Source organism: Anomaloglossus baeobatrachus, chromosome 3 (assembly GCF_048569485.1).
Source record: "Anomaloglossus baeobatrachus isolate aAnoBae1 chromosome 3, aAnoBae1.hap1, whole genome shotgun sequence".
In the NCBI taxonomy this organism is placed as follows: Eukaryota; Metazoa; Chordata; class Amphibia; order Anura; family Aromobatidae; genus Anomaloglossus; species Anomaloglossus baeobatrachus.
In genome coordinates this window covers 460767898-460786809 of record NC_134355.1, presented here as the reverse complement: position 1 = coordinate 460786809, position 18912 = coordinate 460767898, and the positions used below count along the sequence as shown (strand labels likewise).

Sequence of the window (18912 nt, the reverse complement as noted above, 5' to 3'; positions counted from 1 at the left end):
TAAAAGTGCACATTTTGAAAAGGCCTTTTCAACCTAAATGTGGTGTCACACACAGCGATGACGACAACGACGTCGCTGCTATGTCACCATTTTCGGTGACGTAGCAGCGACGTCCCATCGCTGTCGCTGTGTGTGATATCCAGCAACGAGCTGGCCCCTGCTGTGAGGTCGCCGGTCGTTGCTGAATGTCCAGCTTCATTTTTCGGTCGTCGCTCTCCCGCTGTGACGCACACATCGCTGTGTGTGACAGCGAGAGAGCGACGAAATGAAGCGAGCAGGGAGCAGGAGCCAGCATCTGGCAGCTGCGGTAAGCTGTAACCAGGGTAAACATCGGGTAACCAAGGGAAGACCTTTCCCTGGTTACCCGATATTTACCTTCGTTACCAGCGTCCGCCGCTCTCGCTGCCAGTGCCGGGTCCCTGCTCTCTGCACATGTAGCTGCAGTACACATCGGGTAATTAACCCGATGTGTACTGTAGCTAGGAGTGCAGGGAGCCAGCGCTAATCAGTATGCGCTGCTCCCTGGTCTCTGCACATGTAGCACTGCGACACGTGTCGTTATGATCGCTGCTGCGTCTGCTGTGTTTGACAGCTAAGCAGCGATCATAACAGCAATTTACAAGGTCACTGTTGCGTCACAGAAAATGGTGACGTAACAGCGATGTCGTTGTCGCTATGTGTGAACCCAGCTTAAGGTACACCTGTACAATAGTTTAACCAGCAACTTGATATGCCACACTTGTTGAATGGATTATTTCATGAAATTAGAAGTGCTCACTAACACAGATTTAGACAAATTCTGAAGAATATTTGAGACTAAAAGGCCTTTTGTGTACATAGAAAAAGTATTAGATCTTAGAGATCAGCTCATGAAGAATGGAGCAAAAACAAGTGTTGCGTTTATATTTTTGTTCAGTGTATTTGGAAAATTAAGCTGCAAGTAGAGTTCTTTGACTTCATGTACCATGGGTCTTTTACTAATCTATTTTTTCTGATTAAAAGCAGAAAATATTTAATGAGGAATACTTTTTTTAAGCATTTGAATAACTGACCTGCTGTGTGTATTTGTTCTTTGAATACACTAGTGATTAGGATACTCCTTGATGCCCCAGAGGAAGCCAAACCCTGAGTTGGTCTTGTACAAGATGTGTTGCTGTTTGTAATGTTTTATGCTTAATTTGGGCTTTAATCATGTAAATATATTGAATAAACCTTGCTGGAATGAAGATCTTGTAATGGTTTTGCATAATGTATTGCTTTATCTTTAGAACTGAGATTTTAACAGAAATCCTACAAAATGAAAGTGAAGTGGTGCTAAATCTGATTCCATCAAAAAGGTGCACGTAACCAGAGGAAGGCAACAACTGGAAGACCTGCCTAAGATAATCTGTCTAAGATAATTTTCTCCAGGTGAAGAAAATAAAAATCCTGATTGGACAGGAATACTTCTTGAGATATTAATGTGACATGTGATCTTCAGTAAGAAAGTGTCGCGCCCAGGGATATGGGGCAGTCGGTTCCAGGTAGTATATGTCTTAGGAATGTCACTGGGAGGCCGTTGCCTGGTTCCGTGCCCTGGGCCCTTTTTGTAATGGGGGTGTATTTACAGGGGATTAAGTTAGTGTTCATACGTGACGCCACTTGCGTGTTGCGGCTATAGGTATGGAGCCACCGCTGCAGAATGTCACTACTGGGGCTGGTGTTAAGTGCAGCCTGTATGGTAGGCCCTTCGCAAGAAGGGCCAGGCCCCAGAGGATGGGTGATGTGACGGTCATCGGAAGAAGGTAGTCCACACAGAGGTATAGTGCAACTGGTTTTTACTCACTGCTGGTTGGTGGTAACTGGTTACCCGAGGCCGGCTGGTTTCACCCCCAGGTCCCCTTCGTCCCAGTGCCAGTTTAGTACTCTGGTACCTCCTTCTCCTGCACCTGTCTCTTGTAAATGGGTCCCCGTGGCGTAGAGCAACTGGGGGTCCCCTTCCGGTGCTTTGTCTACTTCTGTCCGCCTGACGATAGCGTGAACCATGTGAGGTTGGAGTCTCTGGTCCTGTCCCCAGTTCTCCCTTTGCTACTGAGTCTTTGGATTTTTAGGGTCAGCGAGGTCCTTGATGGTCCCGTCGCTGTGCAGGTGGGTCGCAGACAAAACAGGTGGCCATGAAGCAGTTTGTAGAATAATTTGAGGCCACAGGCAGACATGACACAGGAAAACAAGTGGTAGAAGCACTAGAGGCCATAGGCAGACAGGAGACTGGGAAGCAGGTAGCAGAAGCACTGAAGGCTGCTGGCAGACAGGAGACTGGGAAGCAGGTAGCAGATGCCCTGGAGGCCACAGACAGACAGGAGACAGAAAAGATGGAAGATAGTTAAAGCTCTGTAGGCCACAGATGGACAGGAGTAAGGAACACTAAAAGTCTAAATATCAAAACATAGGTGTTTGTCTTGATGAGCCTTATGTAGGCCCAAGCAGATTATCATAGGGAGAAGGTTGGGCCACCTGCAAAGCCTGATGTGGAGCACAACTGACTTCAGCGGACCAGGGTCAGGGGAGCAGAGACGAGATCGACTTCAAGAAAATGGCCACAGAGACGGCGCATGTGCAGAAAGGACTCCGCAACCATTTTCTTGAAGTCCATCTCGTCAACTGCAGGAGATTCAAAGCAGCCCATCGGCAGATCAATGGCACCCTCCGTGACACCCCACGAGCTCGCATCAGTATCGCTGACCCACTTGAGCCGCGACACCCTCTCCTCCGTGCATGCAGCATCGCTTACCCTGCCTCCTGGGACCTTCTGAGCTGCTCCACCCTGACCCCCTAGTCAGTATGGCCCTCACAGTATTACATTTTAAAATATGTGGCCTTCATGGCTTTTTCAGTCAAAAAGGTTCCCGACCCCTGCTGTATAGTCAGTAGTTGGTTAGAATTTTGCATCAGTCATGGTCATTTTGTGGTTATTGTGGTATTATTGTGCTATACATCATGGCATGTATAGATGGTAATGCACGTTGAAACCTTCACCTCTACCAGCTAAGTGTCCAAAATTACAGCAAATTGGAAAACACAGAAGGTATTTGAAACTATGAGAAATTTTGTTTAATTCCTTAAAGTGGTTGGCCAGGATATATTTTTTATTTTTCTCTAAACTTTCCCTCAGCAACAGACATTTAATATGCATACTATACATTAAAAGTTTGAGCTCTGTCTAATATTCTGTGCTCACCGGTGACATTATAGACAGGAATTCTGTATATAGTGTACAGGCAATACAGTGATCACCGTTTACTTTATAAACAGATCTGTATATAGGTAATACAGTGATCACCAGTGACATTATACACAGGAGCTCTGTATATAGTGTATAGTTTTGTGTGTGTACATGTAATACACTGACTTACCAGTGACGTCTCTAGTTGAGGTTATTCATCTTCGCTTTTCCTCTCCTTCCTGCCATGACTCGGCTCTGCAGAAAATAACACAGTCACCTATAGCTGATCACTCCCAGAGCACATGCCACACTTTTCACCAATTTCTACACTACGTCAGACTTTTGTTCCCCCCATAGAAGATAGTATCCTCAAAATTAAATTATATTTCGGCAGTAATAATGTCCCCTAATTTGCCCCTACAGTAATTATCTCCACTATTTGCCACCATAAACCAATAATATCTGGCCCCCTGAATTTAAAAATGTCTCTCATCCTAGCTCCCTTTATTTATAAATGTCTCCCATCCTAGGCCCCTATGTTTCCCCTTCCTGGGCCCCCATGTCCCTCCATTCCAGGCCTCTAAACTACCTCATCCTGGGCCCCTATGTCCCTCCATCCTAGGCCCCTAAACTGCCCCATCCTGGGTTCCTATATCCACTACTTTGTTCATTCACAGAGGGGGGAACAAAAAGATTCCCCTCACCTCCCTGCGCTCCTTTGGCGTCTTGTTGCAGCTTCATATCCAGCGAGGTCAAATCGCCCCTCCATCCATTCGAGGTCGCATGCTGACATCAGAGCGCGGCGCATAGCAGTGATGTTAAAAGATGTAATGTAGGTACACAGATATGCACATACAGTTAGGTCCAGAAATATGGACAGTGACACAAGTTTTGTTATTTTAGCTGTTTACAAAAACATGTTCAGAAATACAATTATATATATAATATGGGCTGAAAGTGCACACTCCCAGCTGCAATATGAGTTTTCACATCCAAATCGGAGAAAGGGTTTAGGAATCATAGCTCTGTAATGCATAGCCTCCTCTTTTTCAAGGGACCAAAAGTAATTGGACAAGGGACTCTAAGGGCTGCAATTAACTCTGAAGGCGTCTCCCTCGTTAACCTGTAATCAATGAAGTAGTTAAAAGGTCTGGGGTTGATTACAGGTGTGTGGTTTTGCATTTGGAAGCTGTTGCTGTGACCAGACAACATGCGGTCTAAGGAACTCTCAATTGAGGTGAAGCAGAACATCCTGAGGCTGAAAAAAAAGAAAAAATCCATCAGAGAGATAGCAGACATGCTTGGAGTAGCAAAATCAACAGTCGGGTACATTCTGAGAAAAAAGGAATTGACTGGTGAGCTTGGGAACTCAAAAAGGCCTGGGCGTCCACGGATGACAACAGTGGTGGATGATCGCCGCATACTTTCTTTGGTGAAGAAGAACCCTTTCACAACATCAACTGAAGTCCAGAACACTCTCAGTGAAGTAGGTGTATCTGTCTCTAAGTCAACAGTAAAGAGAAGACTCCATGAAAGTAAATACAAAGGGTTCACATCTAGATGCAAACCATTCATCAATTCCAAAAATAGACAGGCCAGAGTTGAATTTGCTGAAAAACACCTCATGAAGCCAGCTCAGTTCTGGAAAAGTATTCTATGGACAGATGAGACAAAGATCAACCTGTACCAGAATGATGGGAAGAAAAAAGTTTGGAGAAGAAAGGGAACGGCACATGATCCAAGGCACACCACATCCTCTGTAAAACATGGTGGAGGCAACGTGATGGCATGGGCATGCATGGCTTTCAATGGCACTGGGTCACTTGTGTTTATTGATGACATAACAGCAGACAAGAGTAGCCGGATGAATTCTGAAGTGTACCGGGATATACTTTCAGCCCAGATTCAGCCAAATGCCGCAAAGTTGATCGGACGGCGCTTCATAGTACAGATGGACAATGACCCCAAGCATACAGCCAAAGCTACCCAGGAGTTCATGAGTGCAAAAAAGTGGAACATTCTGCAATGGCCAAGTCAATCACCAGATCTTAACCCAATTGAGCATGCATTTCACTTGCTCAAATCCAGACTTAAGACGGAAAGACCCACAAACAAACAAGACCTGAAGGCTGTGGCTGTAAAGGCCTGGCAAAGCATTAAGAAGGAGGAAACCCAGCGTTTGGTGATGTCCATGGGTTCCAGACTTAAGGCAGTGATTGCCTCCAAAGGATTCGCAACAAAATATTGAAAATAAAAATATTTTGTTTGAGTTTGGTTTATTTGTCCAATTACTTTTGACCTCCTAAAATGTGGAGTGTTTGTAAAGAAATGTGTACAATTCCTACAATTTCTATCAGATATTTTTGTTCAAACCTTCAAATTAAACGTTACAATCTGCACTTGAATTCTGTTGTAGAGGTTTCATTTCAAATCCAATGTGGTGGCATGCAGATCCCAACTCGCGAAAATTGTGTCACTGTCCAAATATTTCTGGACCTAACTGTACATGCAGACAAGCACACACTGACATATGCACGCAGGCGAGCACACGCATACATAAGCAGATGCACTGATATGCAAACGTATGTAGACACATACATGCACACACACACTTACATACGTAGACACACAGATATACGAAGACAGTCAGACAAATGCATGCAGATAGACACACAGGCATATGTACACAGACATATGTAGACATGCACACAGACACATGCATACAAATGCACAGAGAAATATGCAGATAAATGCACACAGACATGAACACTCATACAGACAAGAACACACTCATATGAACGTAAACACACAGGCATGTGTTCATAATCCTTATACCAGGAGTCCTGGCTGCCCAGGCATGGAGGTTAGTCCAAATGGTGGCATTTCAAGTTAGATTTTTTAGTCTGGCTGCCCAGACACGGATGTTTTTGGCCTAGATAGTGGCATTTTAGTTAGGTGCCCGGATTAGAGATTTACCTTACCGTTGGTTTCTGGGCTTGCATGCGTTGGCCAATTCATAAACTAAAAATCTCATTTTTTCATATAGCAGTAATGCAGTACCAGAGTTCCCTTATACATTGTTGGCACTTTAGTATGCAGCTGTATGCATCTTGTACACACACATATGTAGACATGCACAAGAATGCAGCTCGGCACATGCACGGATACAGACACATGCACACACAGATACACACACATATGTAGACATGCACAAGAACGCAGCCAGGCACATGCACGCACACAGCAACACACACATATGTTGACATGCACAAGAAAGCAGCCAGGCATAAACATACATATGTAAACATGCAGACAGGCAAACACATGCACAGACACGCACACATATGTAGACACAGGCACATGCACGCACTCATGCACAGACAGGCACACATACGTAGACACACAGGCACAAGACTGCACACACTGTATGTGGTGTGTGTACGTGGACACACACACGTAGGCACATACATGAACACAGAACGCAAATACAGGCACATGTACAGACAAGCACAAATACATAGACACACAGGCATATACATACACACATGTACACAGATATACTCAGTCATACAAAAAAAGTCATAAATATACACAAACACTCACACACACACACATATTAGGGGCGCTATTACCTTCCCCCGGCTTGTCTCTGGTCTGGCCTGCAGGTTCCATTGAAGATCCTCTTCGGCGGGAAGTCGGAGTCCAGGGTGCACAGGGTGATGTCACAGTTAGCAGACACAGCAGTGTCTGTTAACTGTGACACTGCTGGCCAGATGGCACAACAACTGAAGGCGCAGTGCAATCTCGGCTGACACAGAAACAGGCGGCCCTGGCACAGCCGCTGGTGGAGCCGCCTGGGGCCCCCTGCCCTAGCCCAGCTCGCGGACAGCAGGCAGCTGTTAACCAGCCCGCTGTTATGGTGGACCAGTCAGACACTGCATACTCACCTCTCCTTGTTCTCCCGCTGTGCTCTGCACACCTCAACACAGTGGCGACTGTCGTGCAGTAGTGACGTCACTGCTGTGCTGAACCATCAGAGAGCACAGACACCAGCGAGACAGGTGCACAACCAGTAATCTGTGTTGCCCAAAATGCATATAATGCGAAGGATGAAACTCTGGGTTGAAATTCTAAGTGTCAGTAGCACATGTGAAGGCCCAGTGTTGTGAATGTTAGTTATGTTTTAGCTGCTGGGAGGCTCCCTCTGGTGGCCAGGAATGGTTTGGACTTGGGCCAGGTGTGTTGTGCAATGGGCGTTTCCTTTGCTAACTCTCTGCTTATTTAAATCCTGGTCTGATAGCAGGCTATGCCGGATGTCAGTTGTTCTTTGTATCACCAGCCTGCTTTATTCTGCTCCACACCACATCTACCCCAGATAAGTGCTTGCTCTTTATTTATTATTTGGTTCTTTTGCTCTTATCTGGGTTTGTCATTTGCTGTGGTTGTTTTCAGTTTATTTGCATGCAGGGATTTTCCCCCTCAGTTGCGTGGCTGGGGAACTCCCTGCAGTTCTATTTGGAGTATAGCTCCTTTGGGTCCATGTGTTTGTGGCTTGTTGAATTTATGATTCTTGTTTTCTGTTCATTGGTATGACAAAAGCACCTGGTATAGGACGGAGTTCAGATCCTGCGATCTGAGGGCCTTTTTGTACTATCAGGAATTTGGAATTTTGCAGGGTTTTTTCTCTGGCCACCATCAGTCCCTTTCCTGTCCTTTCCTATTTTAGTCAGTGGGGGCCTCACGGTTTGCTAATCCTGTCTTCTGTGTATTGTGCTTTTCCTATATCACCGCAGTCTTTGAATGTGGGGGGCTTGCTATTCTTGTCTATTTTCTGAGGCAGAGAGTTATTCATCTTTCCTTCCTTTAGGATAGTTAGTTCTCCGGCTGTGTTCGCGGTGCACAGGATGTTAGTTCACCCCTCGGCTACTTCTAGTTGTGATGGTTAGTAAGGGGATGGCGGCCAGATTAGTTGCCAATGCTCTTGTCACCTTTTACCAATGATTTGTGGTGGTCTTCCATGGTTCCGGATCATAACAGCCCAGGCTCCAATTCGTTTCTTGCCTCCATGAGGTTTATCTAATGTACCATCAGGGAAATGTAGCGTCCCTGGTCACAAGCACTTGTCCATGTGTCTGTGGTTAAGTGGACCTTGCCAGTAACTGTGTTGGTGAGGGCATCGGTGACGCTATGAGTGTGATGGTGGGATATGGGAGGAGGTGTATCATGTTGTGCAGATTCCTATTTTAAGCTTGGTTAACTGTCCATAATTTGTACTGCTTGTGTGTACATTGTATTGTCTGTAGGCAATCACCCCCTGTAGTGCAAGGTTATAGCTATTTGAAGCGCTTCTATCCCTAGGTGTGGGGGGAGGTGGGCCTGGAATCCACCTACTGTAAACTCTCTGCTTACCTGGGGGGAAGAGTCAGTCTGTTTGAGAACTTCAAGAAAGAAGGAAGAATATTGATTCTCTGGGAGGGAAAGCTGAGGCTGCGGCCAGCATGCCAGAGAGACTGTGAAAACACCCATTTGCCTGGAAAAGGACTGCTGGAGGATTGGGAATGATCTCCGGGACATTGATGACATTACTGGACAATTTTACCCTCTCTTTTTGTGGATTATGTTATGGACCATTTAATTTGCTTGGAATAAATGCTCTTTGGATTGTACAGCCATCTCTCGTTCTGTTGATTGTGTGATATGGGAGAAGGACCCCGTCACAATGGGACATGTGCTTTGTGTAAGGCGGAGACGGTACACCGGGAGAAATAGTGACGACTAGAGACTGAGTACCGTGGGTCAGCCGCCACCATCAGGTTGTGGAAAGCCTCAGTGTCCAAAAGCCTAAATGGCAACATTTCCAGGCCAAGCAATCTGGAAATGTGTCAGTTTAGTGTTTGGGCTTGTGGATGGGTAGCTGAGTATTTACACTTGCGTTTCAAAGCCTGGAGGAGAGACAGCTGGATGCTGTGCTGGGACAAGAAAGTAGACGTGCTTGGTGATGGTGTTTGCAAATGTCTAAAGACAGCTTCAGTGTGGGAGGCATCCGTGCCTGTGTCCTGGAGAGGGGAGTGACCAACACGTAGCAAAGGGGAAGAGGCAGTGAGGTCACCCACAGACAATAACTGTGGACCCAGGTGTTTGGCCCACCTAGTCGTGTGTTTCAATGACGTGTGCCTGAGCATGCTGATGGTGGTCGGGCTGGTAGTGGTCTGGCCCCTACTGAGATTGGTACTCATAGGCTGCAAATGACCGTTTTCTTGTCTTCTGCACATTCTGTAAAAAAGCGCCAGACTAGGGAACACATAAGCCTTGGCCTGTGATCTTGCTGCGTGTGGATACTCTGGGGAACAGTTGTCCGCCTTCTCCCTCTAGCCCCACCGCTGCCTCTTATTGCCTGTTGTGGTGCTGTGGATCCCTCCCCCTCTAAGCTGCTATCCTCACTCTGCATCCCACATCGCCATTTTGGTCAGTGACTTCATCATCCACCATTTCGTCTGCCACTTCCGCGCTCTGTTCCTCCTCATGACTTCTAGATTTCATCTGACTTGCTGACAACTGTGTCTCATCATCATCTACTTCTTGAAACAGTAATTGCCATTCCCCACCCTCACCTTCTTCTGACCGTAGCTGCGCAAATATTTGGCATCACCGCACATAATCTCCTCATGTGCCTCTTGAAATGTGCACCTTGAGAGGCCAGAAAAAGCTATAAATGGAAAGGTAAAGAGCTCCTCAAAGTGTCCAAGTGTGGAGTCAAGTGTCTGTTGAGACTCGCCATCGTGGGAGAAAGGTGGATCAGGGAGAATTATGTTGTCTTGACCCTTGACTAGTTACATGGTGGAAGACTGGGTGGTACTGGTCAACAGACTGGAAACATTATCTGCCATCCAGCCCACAACCTGCTTGCACTGTTCTGGCTTCAACAGTGGTGTCCTGTGTCCCCCTGAAAAGTGAGACACAAAACTAGGTCTAGAGCAGTGTTACCCAACTCCAGTCATCAGGAGCCACCAACAGTGCTAGAATCACTGCCTACAGGCCTCTAATAGATTGACCCTTCCCCAGCAGCTTGCCCTACACTAAATGTAGCTAAGAGCTGTATTATTAGAAAATAGAATAGATATTTTAGGTAGCACCAGCAACGTCTGTAAGGCTATAATCCCTGCCTACAGGCCTCTAATACACTAACCCTTCCCCAGCAGCTTGCCCTACACTAAATGCAGCTAAGAGCAGTATTATTAGAGAACAGAATAGATTTTTAGGTAGCACCTGCAAGGTGTGTAAGGCTAGAATCCCTACCTAAAGGCCTCTAATACAGGCCTTCTCCAGCATATTGGCCTACACTAAATGCAGCTAAGAGTGGTATTAGAGAATACAAAATAGATTTTTTAGGTAGCACCAGCAAGGTGTGTAAGGCTAGAATCACTGTCTACAGGCCTCCACTACACTAACCCTTCTCCAGCAGCTTGCCCTACACTAAATGTAGCTAAGAGCTGTATTATTAGAAAATAGAATAGATATTTTAGGTAGCACCAGCAAGGTCTTTAAGGCTATAATCCCTGCCACAGGTCTCTAATACCCTGACCCTTTCTCAGCAGCTTGCCCTACACTAAATGTAGCTAAGAGCAGTATTATTAGAGAACAGAATAGATTTTTAAGTAGCACCTGCAAGGTGTGTAAGGCTAGAATCCCTGCCTATAGGCCTCTAATACACTAACCCTTCTCTACCAGCTTGCCCTATACTAAATGCAGCTAAGAGCGGTATTATTAGAGAATACAAAATAGATTTTTTAGGTAGCACCAGCAAGGTGTGTTTTATGTCCTGGATTGTGGATACACTGGACCGTGCACCGGACTCCCCTGGAGGAGCAACCAAGAGCTAACCCCTGTACAGGGACTGTCTGGTCACCCCACCAGAGGGCCTAAATGCACGGTAGCCGGAACACAGGAGGTCCAAAGTCCAAGTCCACTTAAGGAGTGCAGGAGTCCAAAGGGATCCGTAAGGCAGAGGGACGACTGGGACCAGGTTCAGGTGCCGCGTAGGAATAGCAGACGGGGTCCAGGTCCAGTTTTTTTCCAAGGCATTCTGAGCCCCATAGAACACTTACCCCTCTATGTGGTTTTAAATTGTTTTTTATCTTGGCCCTGATGATGATTTGTGTGTCATTTTAATCATGCACTTCAATAAACTTTGTTATAATTTTGCACCTTATATACTCTGCTCCTCCTGTGTGTTCTTCCAGTGAGACTTGCAGGCTGAAGCACCAGGTAGGGTCGGTAATCGGTGACGGATGCAGGCAGACAAGAGATGGCAGTATCCTCAGTACACAGTCACCGGACACTTCCTGGAAGAACCAAGTCAGGACCAGCAGACGGACTCTGCGGAAGAGACAGTGTTAGTAACAAGACCAAGCACAAGGAGACCTCAGCACCTAGCTTAGAGAACACGTTGATCAGGCGCCGCCCACATGGCAAGGGAAGTCTTATATACCCTGTCCCTGTAACATGTCATATCCTGCTTCAGGAGTGCTGGGCCTATAAGACTAGGTGAGTGGATGCGGCCCCATCCTATACACATGCATGTGCCTAAGAATCAGAGTCAGACACAAGAGACCAGGGACAGGACAACGGAGAGCACGAGCGGGAGCGGCAGCCGTGACCGGTGGGCACGTGGACTGGATCAGTGGGTAAGGAGCGGTGCCGTGACACCGGGAGCGTGAGAGTGTGTAAGGCTAGAATCACTGTCTACAGGCCTCTAGTGCACTAACCCTTCTCCAGTAGCTTGCCCCACACTAAATGCAGCTAAAAACAGTATTCTTAGAGAATAGAATAGATTTTTTAGGTAGCAAAAGCAAGGTCTATAAGGTTAGAATTACTGCCTATGGGCCTCTAATACACTGACCCTTCTCCAGCAGCTTGCCCTACACTAAATGTAGCTAAGAGCTGTATTATTAGAGAATAGAATAGATATTTTAAGTATCACCAGCAAGGTTTGTAAGGCTAGAATCCCTGCCTACAGGCATCGAATACACTAACCCTTCCCCAGCAGCTTGCCCTACACTAAATGCAGCTAAGAGCGGTATTATTAGAGAACAGAATAGATTTTGTAGGTAGCACCCGCAAGATGTGTAAGGCTAGAATCACTGTCTACAGGCCTTTACTACACTAACCCTTCTCCAGCAGCTTGCACTATACTAAATGTAGCTAAGAGTGGTATTATTAGAGAATAGAATAGACTTTTTATTAAGCACCAGCAAGGTCTTTAAGGCTAGAATCACTGCCTTCATGCCTCTAATACACTGACCTTCTCCAGCAGCTTGCCCTACACTAAATGTAGCTAAGGCTAAGACCCCACTTTGCGTTTCCACCTGCGTTTTAGGTGCTTTTTAGGTCCGTTTTGAGAAGCACCTTTTTCATGCCAAAAGGCATGCGTTTTGATTTCACAGCAAAGGCTATGGAAAATGGGGATTTCTAGACCGCACTTTGCGTTTCTAAACGCTGCGTTTAATTTGCATATTTTGTGGCAAAAAAACATGCGTTCAAAGAAGCAGCATGTCAATTGTTTTTGCCATTTTGGGTGCCTTTTACTAACATTGAAGTCAATGAGAAATGGCAAAAACCAAGATTCCTTCAAATTCCTGCGTTTTATCTGCTTTTTAAGTGCAGAAAACATGCGTTTTGGACTTCAAAATAATGATTTCATATGTCCCTTTACACACACCCATAGTCCGACAATTAATTTAAAAAAAAAATTATAATTTATTGCTATTTTTGCAATAAATAGTATATTACCGCTATAATTTTATTCAATATTTCTATTTTCTTTATTATTTCTATAAATCTGTGTTCCTTTTTTTTCTCTTTTTTTCATTGTGTTTGACAGATTAAACTTTATTTAGCAGTGTCTTGATGTTCCAAACGCATCTGTCAAAACGCACGTGAAAAAGCATGTAAAAAGCGCTGAAAACGCATCTAAAACGCGGTAAATACGCATGCGTTTTTAGCGCTAAATTTCTGTAAAAGGCAACTTTGGTCAAATCAATTAAGCCCAAAACGTGTGTTTAGAACTGCAAGTAGATGAACGCAAATTGGGGTCTTAGCCTAAGAGCTGTATTATTAGAGAATAGAATAGGTATTTTAGGTAGCACCAGCAAGGTCTGGAAGGCTATAATCTCTGCCTACAGGCCTCTAATACACTAAGGGGTACTTCACACACAGCGAGATCGCTACTGAGATCGCTGCTGAGTCACGGTTTTTGTGACCTCATTAGCGATCTTGCTGTGTGTGACACTGAGCAGTGATCTGGCCCCTGCTGTGAGATCGCTGCTCGTTACACACAGTGCTGGTTCGTTTTTTTATTGTTGCTCTCCCGCTGATAAGCACACATCGCTGTGTGTGACAGCAAGAGAGCAACAATCCTGAATGTGCAGGGAGCAGGAGCCGGCGTCTGACAGCCTGCGGTAAGCTGTAACCAAGGTAAACATCGGGTAACCAAGGTGGTTACCCGATATTTACCTTCGTTACCAGCCTCCGCAGCTCTCACGCTGCCAGTGCCGGCTCCTGCTCCCTGCACACGCTAAGTTAAGCGGTGTGAGCTGGTAACTAAGGTAAACATCGGGTAACCATACCCGATGTTTACCTTAGTTACCAGTGTCCGCAGCTTCCAGACGCCGGCTCCGTGCAAGCGCAGCGTCGCTTGCACGTCGCTGCTGGCTGGGGGCTGGTCACTGGTCGCTGGTGAGATCTGCCTGTTTGACAGCTCACCAGCGACCATGTAGCGATGCAGCAGCGATCCTGACCAGGTCAGATCGCTGGTCGGATTGCTGCTGCATCGCTAAAGTGTGAAGGTACCCTAACCCTTCTCCAGCAGTTTGCTCTACACTAAATGCAGCTAAGAGCAGTATTATTAGAGAATAGAACACATTTTTTAGGTAGCAGCAGCAGCAAGGTCTGTAAAGGCCGCTTTACACGCTGCGATATCGGTACCGATATTGCTAGCGTGGGTACCCGCCCCCATCTGTTGTGCGACACGGGCAAATCGCTGCCCGTGCCGCACAACATCGCCCAGACCCGACACACGTACTTACCTGCCCGGCGACGTCGCTGTGACCGGCGAACCGCCTCCTTTCTAAGGGGGCGGTTCGTTCAGCATCACAGCGACGTCACAGCTGCGTCACTGAACCGCCGCCAAATAGAAGCGGAGGGGCGGAGATGAGCGGGACGTAACATCCCGCCCACCTCCTTCCTTCCGCATAGCGGCCGGGAGGCAGGTAAGGAGAAGTTCCTCGTTCCTGCGGTGTCACACGGAGCGATGTGTGCTGCCACAGGAACGAGGAACAACTTCGTTACTGCTGCAGTAACGATATTTGAGAATGGACCCCCATGTCACCGATGAGCGACTTTGCACGTTTTTGCGACGATGCAAAATCGCTCATAGGTGTCACACGCAACGGCATCGCTAAAGCGGCCGGATGTGCGTCACCAATTCCGTGACCCCAACGACTTCGCATTAGCGATGTCGTAGCGTGTAAAGCCCCATTAATGCTAGAATCCTTGCCTATCTATAGGTGTCTAATACACTAACCCTTGTCCAGCAGATTCCTCTACTCTAAGGGTGGCTTTACACGCTACGAGATCGCTAGCCGATGCTAGTGATGGCGAGAGTGATAGCTCCCGCCCCTATCGTTATGCCGATCTATGAAGATTGCTGCCATACCGAACATTATCGCTACGGCAGCGTCACACGTACTTACCAGCTCGGTGACGTCGCTGTGACCGGCAAACCGCCTCCTTTCTAAGGGGGCGGTTCGCTCGCCGTCACAGCGACGTCACTAAGCGGCCGCCCAATCAAAGCGGAAGGGCGGAGATGAGCGGGACGAACATCCCGCCCACCTTTTTCCTTCCTCATTGCCGGCGGCCGCAAGTAAGGTGAGGTTCCTCGTTCCTCTGGCGTCACACGTAGCGATGTGTGCTGCCGCAGGGACGAGGATCAACTTTGCCCCAGCAACAGCAGCGATAATTGGGAGAGGACCCCCATGTCAACGAGGAGCGATTTTGGACGTTTTTGCAACAATCCAAAATCGCTCCTAGGAGTCACACACAATGAGATCGCTACAGCGGCCGGATGTGTGTCACAAAATCCGTGACCCCAACGAGATCGCTGTAGCGATCTCGTAGCGTGTAAAGCCCACTTAAATGTAGCTAAGAGCTGAAATACTGATGATTTGTGAATGCCGATGCTCTGCCGGCATTAACAGGAAGTCATGACAGAGACAGGGGTCATCAGCTGACCCTACACTATCATGGCAACCCATTGGCGCCCTGTGATCGCATCACGAGGCTGTCGATGGTGGTGAGGAACAGCACGATCCCCGCCGATGCACGTTAGATTGTGCTGTCAGAGTTTGACAGCTCAATCTAAAGGGTGAATAGGCGCGGGTGGATCTGAGATCCACCCACGCCTGTTAGCTGCACATATCGGCTGGTCAGATCAGCCGACACGTGCGGGGAAAAATGTGAACTCGCCATGGGAGCCCACATCAAAGGGAGAGCTCACATATATAAGTCCTAGGTCGTTAGAGGGTTAAAAGAAGAATCTCAGAGTGTCTGTCTTTTCAACATCATAAAACACACTTCTTCAAATCTGCCCCAAAAACGTATAAACCCACCCCCTTCAGCAAAACCGTAAGGCTGTGTTCACATGTTGCATTTTTAGCAGTGGGTTTTGCTGCCGTTTTACAGCACCCGCAATAGCTGGGATTCCACCAATCTCACACACCGTTGCTGGGAAAACTGCAGCATCTGAATTCTTTCAGCGTCTTTTCACCATAGAAAGCAATGGGGAACTGCAAGAACGAGGCAAAAATACAACCATGTGATTTTACTGCATTTTTTGGTGATTAAAACTAACTTTATTAGATGTGTACAGTAGACAACAAATGCCACCTATAATCCAAATCCTGCTTTTTGTAAGCGGCTTCTTTACAGTAAAAGAGCAGGTTTTGCCTGCAAAAAATCAACGTGTGAACAGAGCCTAATGATCACACATTGTTATTTCATAGTTTGGTGCAGAAAAAAAATGTACTGAGAAAAAACTATTTACGCTACTTTGGCACATGGCGGGAAAACCGCATAGAATACCCTAGAACATAGATGCACCAATACTTGAGGAAAACCGCGGCGTTTCCGGGACGAGCCTGGGCCAAGCCTCCGGGCGGCGCTCTCCATCACCTGTGCCGCCGGCGCACAGGGTCTGTTCTGCACAGCCAATCAGCATTCCCCTTTCATTATGTAGTCTGCAATGTTACAGTGGAAGCTGTAATGTGATTGGTTGCTGGGGGCAAGTGTTTCTCTGCGTTCCGTCGTGCTGGAGGCGGCCGCCCTCACCTTGCCGAGCTCGGCCATCACCGCCCGCAGTGCTGTGACTGTCCGCCTCCCGTGTTGTCAGCACGTAGCTCCTCCCTCCAGTCCTCTCTATGGTGTCTCCTTCCCTAGTGCTCGCCGCCGCCGCTGCTCTCCCGCCTGCCTCGCTGTCTTCTCCTGTCACTTTCCGTCGCTCTCAGGCTCCGGCCCTCGCACCCACCATGGGCCTCAGGTGATAAACCGAGACGGCCGCCGGATTCAGCGGGCGGAGAGCAGAGCTACCGGAGAGCGTGGATTCCCGGGCCTGACCGCCCGCCGCACCGGGGGCCTCACACCGGGTGAGTGCGCTGTGTATGGACATGACCGAAACCACCAGCCTGCGTCCTCCCAGTCCCGGCTGTCACTGCTGTCACCACGTGCTGTGATCCGCGGGCCGTGACTGACGGCGGGGACCACCACTGACTGACTGACCGACCGAGGAAGGGGCCACCACCGACTGACTGACCGACCGAGGAAGGGGCCACCACCGACTGACTGACCGACCGAGGAAGGGGCCACCACCGACTGACTGACCGAGGAAGGGGCCACCGACTGACTGACTGACTGACCGACCGAGGAGGGGGCCACCACTGACTGACTGACTGAGGAGGGGGCCACCACCGACTGACTGACCGACCGAGGAAGGGGCCACCACCGACTGACTGACCGACCGAGGAAGGGGCCACCACCGACTGACTGACCGAGGAAGGGGCCACCGACTGACTGACTGACTGACCGACCGAGGAGGGGGCCACCACTGACTGACTGACTGAGGAGGGGGCCACCACTGACTGACTGACCGAGGAAGGGGCCACCACCGACTGACTGACCGACCGAGGAAGGGGCCACCACCGACTGACTGACTGACCGAGGAAGGGGCCACCGACTGACTGACTGACTGACCGACCGAGGAGGGGGCCACCACTGACTGACTGACTGAGGAGGGGGCCACCACCGACTGACTGACCGACCGAGGAAGGGGCCACCACCGACTGACTGACCGACCGAGGAAGGGGCCACCACCGACTGACTGACCGAGGAAGGGGCCACCGACTGACTGACTGACTGACCGACCGAGGAGGGGGCCACCACTGACTGACTGACTGAGGAGGGGGCCACCACTGACTGACTGACCGAGGAAGGGGCCACCACCGACTGACTGACCGACCGAGGAAGGGGCCACCACCGACTGACTGACTGACCGAGGAAGGGGCCACCACCGACTGACTGACCGACCGAGGAAGGGGCCACCACCGACTGACTGACTGACCGAGGAAGGGGCCACCACCGACTGACTGACTGACCGAGGAAGGGGCCACTGACTGACTGACTGACTGACCGACCGAGGAGGGGGCCACCACTGACTGACTGACTGAGGAGGGGGCCACCACTGACTGACTGAGGAGGGGGCCACCACTGACTGACTGACTGAGGAGGGGGCCACCACTGACTGACTGACTGAGGAGGGGGCCACCACTGACTGACTGACTGAGGAGGGGGCCACCACTGACTGACTGACTGAGGAGGGGGCCACCACTGACTGAGGAGGGGGCCACCACTGACTGAGGAGGGGGCCACCACTGACTGAGGAGGGGGCCACCACTGACTGAGGAGGGGGCCACCACTGACTGAGGAGGGGGCCACCACTGACTGAGGAGGGGGCCACCACTGACTGAGGAGGGGGCCACCACTGACTGAGGAGGGGGCCACCACTGACTGAGGAGGGGGCCACCACTGACTGAGGAGGGGGCCACCACTGACTGAGGAGGGGGCCACCACTGACTGAGGAGGGGGCCACCACTGACTGAGGAGGGGGCCACCACTGACTGAGGAGGGGGCCACCACTGACTGACTGACTGACCGAGGAAGGGGCCACCACCGACTGACTGACTGACCGAGGAAGGGGCCACCACCGACTGACTGACTGACCGAGGAAGGGGCCACCACCGACTGACTGACTGACCGAGGAAGGGGCCACCGACTGACTGACTGACTGACCGACCGAGGAGGGGGCCACCACTGACTGACTGACTGAGGAGGGGGCCACCGCTGACTGACTGACTGAGGAGGGGGCCACCGCTGACTGACTGACTGAGGAGGGGGGCCACCGCTGACTGACTGACTGAGGAGGGGGGCCACCGCTGACTGACTGACTGAGGAGGGGGGCCACCGCTGACTGACTGACAGAGGAGGGGGGCCACCGCTGACTGACTGACAGAGGAGGGGGGCCACCGCTGACTGACTGACAGAGGAGGGGGGCCACCGCTGACTGACTGACAGAGGAGGGGGGCCACCGCTGACTGACTGACAGA

General features: G+C 49.2%; 1 protein-coding gene and 1 long non-coding RNA gene across 3 annotated transcripts in view; one reads left to right on the top strand and one right to left on the bottom strand.

Moving 5' to 3' along the window:
- Positions 1-1897: 1897 nt before the first annotated feature.
- Positions 1898-16921, bottom strand: LOC142296650 (uncharacterized). The gene is made up of 3 exons (XR_012751666.1): positions 16586-16921; positions 11408-11578; positions 1898-2318 (listed from the first exon to the last, which is right to left on the bottom strand). It is a non-coding gene; the product is annotated as an uncharacterized LOC142296650 (long non-coding RNA).
- The window catches only part of ATP13A3 (ATPase 13A3), a 268385-nt gene continuing 266043 nt past the window's right edge, over positions 16571-18912 (top strand). For both annotated transcript variants that reach the window (XM_075340514.1, XM_075340513.1), the window contains exon 1: positions 16571-16899. The gene's annotated coding sequence lies outside the window, so the exon portion shown is untranslated. The remainder of the gene's footprint in view (positions 16900-18912) is intronic.